The 7,946-nt window shown below is 40.1% G+C and overlaps 1 long non-coding RNA gene and 1 pseudogene across 2 annotated transcripts in view; one reads left to right on the top strand and one right to left on the bottom strand.

The window, feature by feature from the left end:
* LOC107181578 overlaps window positions 1–7,135 on the bottom strand; it is a 13,261-nt gene extending 6,126 nt beyond the window's left edge. Inside the window, exons 1-2 of one of the 2 annotated variants that reach the window (XR_001512238.1) lie at window positions 6,781–7,135; window positions 870–959 (exon numbers count right to left, since the gene is read on the bottom strand). This is a non-coding gene — a long non-coding RNA (uncharacterized LOC107181578). Of the gene's footprint in view, window positions 1–640; window positions 960–6,780 lie in introns of those variants that run through there. The other variant, XR_001512237.1, reaches the window with a different exon arrangement.
* A 109-nt stretch (window positions 7,136–7,244) lies between these two features.
* LOC102770160 lies at window positions 7,245–7,939 on the top strand (annotated as a pseudogene).
* The last annotated feature ends 7 nt before the right edge of the window (window positions 7,940–7,946 follow it).

Genomic DNA, 7,946 nt, shown 5'->3' with positions numbered 1-7,946 from the left:
ACTTGGCCTGGAGCTGCCAATCCCAAGGTGTGCTCCCCTGGGTCTCTTCCTCCCCCGACTCCTGTGGTTGACAGGAACTTTTCTTGCATCATATTTGCCGCCTTACCAAGATGAAATTTGTAAACACCTACTTCCCAGAGGCCTACCAGCAGAATGGCTAATGGACAACATAATTTCTAGGCTATACATGCACACACACAGTCACACAATCTTTGTCACATTATTTTGCTTTCCTTTTTCATTGTCCATTGTCGGAATAACACCTTTGGAAACCTTGTGGGAAAAGGATCCTGGAATTTGGGGTTATCCCAAATACTTTCTAAAGTCAAGCTCTTACAGATAATTTCTTATAATACTTCTACATATGGCTTTATTTCTCATTATACTTTACTAGTAGCCCTGTGCAGGACAACATAATTTCTAGGCTATACATGCACACATACAGTCACACACACAATCTTTGTCACATTACTTTGCTTTCCTTTTTCATTGTCCATTATCTCTGCCTCCTGCCCCTCACTCATAGCTTGCTGCCCTGCCCCCTCCTGTAGCTCTCTGCTGCCCACTTGTAGCTCGCTGCCCCATCCTCCTGCTGATCCATGAGCCGGTCGTTATTCGGTCAGTTGTCACATAACAACCATTTGCATATTACATCTTTATTACATAGGATTATACTCTCCCAACAATACCCCAGTAGAATGTTCGGGAATTTTCTGTTTTGCTTATTCCAGTAAGCCCAGTGTCTACAATAGTACATGGCACAGGGTAGGTGCTCAATAAATATTTGTTGAGTGAGTGAAAGGCTGATCACATCTGCAGTGTAGGGATTTATCCAGTTCAACTCTCAGGAGCAGTCTTGATTCCCTTACCTCCAGGTGCTTGCAGAGCGGCCCACAGAAATTCAGGTGCTGCCCTCAGCTTGGAGGTGGTAGTTGAAGCAATGGATCGTGGTGTGGTATCTTGGGAAGAGCAAGAAAGAGAACAAATGGGGGCCAAGAGCAGACCTAGAGCAGCCGTTCTCAAATTTTTAAATATCAGAATCCCTTTATACTTTAAAAATTGTTGAGGACTCCAAAGAGTTCTCTTTATATGAGCATGTCAATATTTATTGCATTAAAATTCAAACAAAACTTAAAAATATTAATTAACTTAAAAATAGCAACAAAAAATACATTACATGTTAGCATAAATAACATTTTTATTTAAAATGTAGCCATATTTTCTAAAACAAAAGTTAACAAGAGGAGTGGAATTTGCTTTTTTTCAAATCTCTTGTGTCTGGCTTAATAGAAGGCAGCTGGATTCTCATATCAGCTTCTGCACTCAATCTGTTGAGATATGTTTTGGTTGAAAACATGTAGTTGAAAAAGAGAGGATCCTGGGGACTCAAATGTACTCTGACCATAGGGAAAAAAGTTCTCTGACCACATTCTGAAAACTGCTGTCCTACAGTGACAGTTCTTACAGAGCCCCCAGCCCTCCAGAGACCCCAGGCCCTGATATTAGAACAGGATTCTTGTTTCTCACTCTTCCTACCTCCATCCTCTTTGCTTAGGATTGTGCAAGTCACCACTAACGGATAAAACAGCTGGTAGCCCTGAGCAGGAAAACTGGGTAAATTCCTGAGGGAGTGTGCTGGTCTTGGGTAGAAGGGAGTGGACTAGCCCTCCAAGAAAGGGGCTGAGGGAAAGAAATCACATCATGTGTTTTCAGGAAGGAGAAGAGGTTACAAAGCTCAGGCACATTTATGAACAAACATGTCTCAGTGCCAGGGCTGCAAAAAGGAAACAAACAAAGAAGCTCAACCTGCTGGGGCGAGTCCAAGGAGCGGGTTCTCGGAGGGGGAAGAGCTGGTGCACATAATTATCTCTCTACCTCTGCATCTCCTCAGGCCGAACTGGCAGGGTCACAGCTTTGTCAACATTGAGAAACCGATGGGAAGATGGCAGAACCCACCAGGTGCAGCTCTAAGACTTGTACATTCTCAGCATGTTGGAGTGGCCTGGCTACCATGGTGGGAAGGCTCCAGGTAAACACCTGTTTATAAACCCTTCACCATGAGCCAGCACCACCACTAACACCTTCACTGTGTACCTTGCTTACTACCTGCTTTATCGAGGGAAGGTACAGGCAGCCAACAGTCAGTAGCCCTGGCCTCGCCCCAGATAACACTCATCTTCCAGCACCAGCGGCCCAGCTCTACCTGAAAAAGTGTATGTATATGCACACATGAGTGATCTCATGGTCATCAATGAGTGGACTGTGTGCTGCTGTAGTTAAAGGCAAGAGCCACACCCTTGAATCTTTTAATAAACAGATAACAAGTCCAAACTTTGTGCTTACAACTTCCCAATGCTATTTCTCAAATACTAAGGAGTAACTTACCGTTTCTACTGCACTTAGTGACTGTGAAGTATTTTGCATTATTGCTCTGTGTTGCTGTTTAGGTGGCCTGGGACCACTATCTTGTTTAGCAGAGTAATCTCCATGTTTCAAATAGCATGTGGTACCTAGAAAGCACTTTAATAGTTTTTAGTGAATTAATTCTGGTGGTCTTATTTAATATGTGCCAAAATCATGTGCTTTTCATATATTATATCATTTAATTAAACAGTTCATGTAATGCTTATCTTCCCAAGAAAGTGTACAAGCTTTTTGAAAGCAAGGAAATGAATGCTTGTGGTTATTTTTAGACATCCTACACAGCACCCTATGTCAACCTACTGTATGGGAATGTTCCTCAAATTCATCTAAAAGACATGTTTTACAGTTTTTAAAGATGTATCTATTTATCATATTGCTACAAGGTGGGACTAGCTTATTTTTTTTCTTTTAAACCCCACTAATGGTTTTAGGGTAGAGAAAGGTATTAGGTTATGGTCTAATAATGGCCTCTATTATTCAGCAAAGGTCCCAGCTAAAAGGTGTATGTCACTATCTATTACGTAACAAAATTGGGCTACATATAAAAGTATGTGTTTAGCATATTAGGTCCCCACATCATTTCCAACCAGAAAACCTCTGCTTTTATCTGTTTACAATGTAAAGGGTGCCACAGATTTTTACCTAAGTCAGGGCAGCAATGCCCACCAAGGAAGATGTGGTATTTCAATGAAAACCTTGACAGACATTAAAATAGCAGATGAGTTCATTAATGGAGAGCCAGACAGAGAAATTTCCCACCTAGAAACAGAAGAATTCTATGTCTCTCCAAGAACTCACTTTACCTATTAGCTCAAAGAAAAAGTATAAGTGTTTTTTTTAATACAAACAGCTTTACTGAAGTGAATTCACACTCCATGAAATTTACACTTTTAAAGTTTACAACTCAGTGGATTTTAGTATATTTATAGAATTATGTAACCATCATCTAATTTTAAAACATTTTTATCAAAACAAAAACTTAGTTTTTAATCCCCCAAAGAAACCCCATGCTCATTAGTAGTCACTCTCTATTTCCTACTCGCCCCCCCCACCACCACCACCACCAACCCTTGGTAACTACTAATCTACTTCTTTCTCTATGAATTTGCCTTTTCTGGACATTTAATATAAATGAAATTGTACAATATGTGGACTTTTACGTCTGGCTTCTTTCACTGAGCATGTTTTCTTTTTTAAAAATACATTGCTACTGATTTCAGAGAGGGAGAGGGAGATAGAGACATCAATGATGAGAGAGAATCATTAATTGGCTGCCTCCTGCACACCCCCTACTGGGGATCGAGACTGCAAGCCCAGCATGTGCCCTTGACCAGAATCGAACCTGGGACCCTTCAGTCTACAGGCCAGTGCTCTATCCATTGAGCCAAACCAGCCAGGGCTGAGCATAACGTTTTCAAGGTTCATCCATTTATTGCTTATATCAGTATTTTATTCCTTTTTACAGACAAACACTATTTCATTGTATGGATATGCCAAATCTTGTTTATCCATCCATTAATTAATGGACATTTGGCTATTATAAATAATGCTACTCTAAACATTTATACATCAGTTTGTGTGTATAGATATGCTTCCAATTCTCTTGGTTGTGTACATCGTCGGGTCATAAATAACTCTATGTTTAACAAGTTGAGGAACTGATAAACTGTTTTCCAAAGCAGCAGCACCATTTTTTGACCCCACCAGCAGTATATAAGAGCTCTGATTTCTCCACACCCTCACCAGCACCTGCCATTCTCTTCTCTATTCTAGCAAGCCTAGTGAATGTGAAATGCTATCTCTTACTGGTTTTTATTTGCATTTCACTAATAGCTAATGACGTTGAACATCTTTTCATGTGCTGATTGACCACTTGTATATCTTCTTTGGAGAAATGTGTATTAAAATCCTTTGCCCATTTTTAAAGTGGGGTTATTTGTCTTTTTATTGTAGAGTTGTAAGAGTTCTTTATACATTCTGGATATGAATGCCTTTTCAGATATATAATTCACAAATAATTTCTCCATTCAGTGCATTGGGTTCTATCCTTAACTCTAAACCTTGGCAAATTATTTCATTTTTGTCATCTGGAAAATGAATGGGTTCAGAAGATTGCAGGATTTACAAATTAGGGTGCATGTACACTGGGAGCAGACATCTGTAACCCAGGAGTAGAAGACACCAAGGATTCATGTAGTTCATCTTCTAAAATGCCAATATTATTTAAAGATTTTAGGGTATGCAGAATCTTGATTTTTACATGTGTGAAAATATAGAGAGAAGAAAAACTGTGCTGAGCAAACAGAAAATTTGACATTTTTAGAACCCGGTGGCATGGTATTGCAGTATGTCAAAGTAATCTGGGAGAGTGGACTTTAGAAAGATAAATTGTGCCTGATCCTTGGAACCTGAGAGCTGAGCCTTCAAAGGCTTTTAAACGTTATTTTATGGCTTTTAACTTTTGATCACTTAAAAAATCATAACTCACAGCCTTGGCCAGTGTTTCTCAATGGTGAGAATGTCAGCCTTCACACCGAAAGGTTGCAGGTTCGCTCCCCACTCCTGGTAGGAGTGCATGCTGGGTGCACGAAGGGTGCATGCAGGAGGCACCCCTCCCTTCTTTCCACTCTCTCTGGAAAAGCAATGGGAAAAATATCCTTATGTGAGGATTAACACCAAAAAGTTTTTTAATCATTAACTCACACAAATGAGCTTAACTTCCTGCTGCCATTATTTTTTTTAATTTTATTTACTAGATTGTGTTTAGTTCCACTTCCTATCATGATCAGTTCCCTGAAAATACAAATAGGTTAAAGATCATGGTTTTCTTTATTGCTAGTATCATTTTTTTTTACTTACTTCTCAGAGTAGAATAATTTTGTAAAACTAAACGTTCTACAGTGAACATTTAATCTACACCAAACATGAATAGGTAGTTGAAAACAGGAAGTTGAAGTAAAACAGTTAAAAGGGAAAAAAAAGGCAAAATAATAAGGGAATTTCAGAATAACCTGAAATGACAGTTGAAACAAACATTGCATTTGTTGTCTGGGGCACCCCAAGATGAATTTGAGGGGACAGAAGATGATAATAAATACCACCTCTACAGCCATAACTACTGAATCATTACTTAGGAGTATAGGTTATTCTTGGCTATTTATTTAAAATACGGTTTTTAACCTGTGGTTAATGTGCACAAAGCAAAACCGTATTTATTTTCTGCCCTAATACTTTAAATTTTCAATAGCCTTTTATATATTTTCTTTTTTAATAGCACCTTGATTTGTTTCATGAATGTACTGTCCTCCTAATGTCCTGAGGCTATTAATTAGAGGTTTTTAAAACCTTCCATTCTCTCTCTGCGCCCTGCAAATTCTTTTTATTCCTGTTTGTTTTGAGCCTCAAAAATCTGGTGATCCTTGCTTGACTGCAGACACTTTAGTATAGCAATAAGAAGCTGATTGTAAGCTCTGTGTGCATGCAGGTGATATTGGCTAGTGAGCATCAATATTAGATGATATGGCCGGGTTATGTCTTAAAGAACCCTGGTGTCAGTATTTAATTTAATCACATTATATGCACTTGTTGTACATGTGAAGAATAACTGTAATATGTTTATTGGTTAAGCTAAAATATCACCTTTTTTCTCCCCTGAAACTCAAAAAACTAATTATATCATTTTAGATATAACACTTATAGCAATGAGTCATATTTGGCTGCAAGTCATAATCAGTATCTCAGAGAAAATTTGGCAAAACATCAACATCAAAACTTCATTTTGAGCTCCTCTGTGAAGGTGGTTGTAGTTGTTCTTTAGCTGTGCATTTCAAACATTCTTTTGGCCTTTCTCTGTATGTTCAGGAATATTTTAAAATGACATAGCACAGGGAATATCAGTTTTATCTTCTTGTACAAATATTAAGTTTTTAAGGATAAAATAAGAACACGGTAAAGATAACTCAGGCAATGTTGACTTGTTTTGTAAAAATCCTCAATCTTTCTGGATGTTATAAGGACATGGAAATGTTTTCTTAAGAAGAATTAAGAGAAAATCATCAGCCAAATCTCACTTTCATTTTTATGTTCTGGGGTTTTAAACTACCAAAAAAAAAAAATCTCAACACAATTTTACTTGGGCCTGAAAATTATAACTACTTCTCTGAAACAACTATTCATTTTGTAACCTGTTAACATCATACAGTAGAAAGAGCCCTAGTGGCTTAAATTCTACTTTATCATATCACCCTAAGTCCAAATACTGTAAAAATTGGGGGACTTCTTTTGAGTGGCTAAGTGGTTGAGCATCGACCCAGGCACCAAAAGGTCACCAGTTTGATTCCTGGTCACTGCACATACCAGAATGCAGGTTCATCTCCTATACCAAACAGGAGGGATCCCCAGTTTCTACAGGTTATCTCACATCCCTTGGATCCCTGGAATTGCAGGGACAAAAAGAAGAATGCTTTAAACATTATGCAATGTACTAGGTGGGCCAAACTTCTCAAAGTAGTCCCTGAGGTGGTCCTCAAACACTCCTTAGGTGCCTCACCCACCGGGGGTCATCATCGTAGTGCCACCCAGAGCAGTGTCCAGTAAGACAGTTCTGTTGAACCAGGATGATGGTGATGAATCATCTATTCTAGACCAATTGAAACTGCACCTGTCCTCTCTCTGGACTTTGAACTTTAGAAAACAGTAAGTTAATTGATAGTGACAGTGGAAGTGGAATACACAAACACAAACAGAAAGAGTGGTTGAGTCATAGCAATGACAGAGCATTACAGTAAGGATCAACAAATATCGGCTAAAGAGTCACAAAAGAGAGCCAGCGCCTGGCTCAGAGCAGCACCGTGGCTGCCAAGGGTTTCTCTGGCCATTGTTTCTCCCTGTGGTCTACAGCATGGGAAATATCTTTGCGAACCTCTTTAAGGGCCTTTTTGGCAAAAAAGAAATGCGCATTCTCATGGTGGGCCTGGACCGTGCTGGGAAGACCACCATCCTGTACAAACTGAAGCTGAATGAGGTCGTGACCACCACGCCCACTATAGGTTTCTACGTGGAGACTGTGGAGTATAAGAACATCAGCTTCGTCTTGTGGGACGTAAACAGCCAGGAAAAGATGCGGGTTTTTTGGAGCCAAAACTGCCCAGGCAGACATGGTCTCATCTTTGTGGTGGACAGCACTGACCAGGAACGCATGGACGAGGCCAGACAGGAGTTGATGCGGATGATGACAGAGCTCAAGGATGTTGTCCTGCTAGTGCTTGCAAACAAGCAGGACCTCCCCAATGCCATGAACACAGCTGAGATCACAGACAAGCTGGGCCTGCACTCTCTGCACCACAGGAACTGGTACCTTCAGGCCACCTCTGCCATCACTGGGGCTGGGCTCTATGAGGGACTGGACTGGCTGGCCAATCAGTTCCAGAACCAGAACTGAGCCACACTCCTCTCTTCCCCCTCACTCCCTCCTTCACCCTCGCTTTCCTGTCCATGTGGCAGATGTATCCCTGTGGTGTGAC

This window comes from Myotis davidii, unplaced genomic scaffold, assembly GCF_000327345.1.
Source record: "Myotis davidii unplaced genomic scaffold, ASM32734v1 scaffold269, whole genome shotgun sequence".
In the NCBI taxonomy this organism is placed as follows: domain Eukaryota; kingdom Metazoa; phylum Chordata; class Mammalia; order Chiroptera; family Vespertilionidae; genus Myotis; species Myotis davidii.
This window is presented reverse-complemented; position numbering and strand designations above follow the sequence as displayed.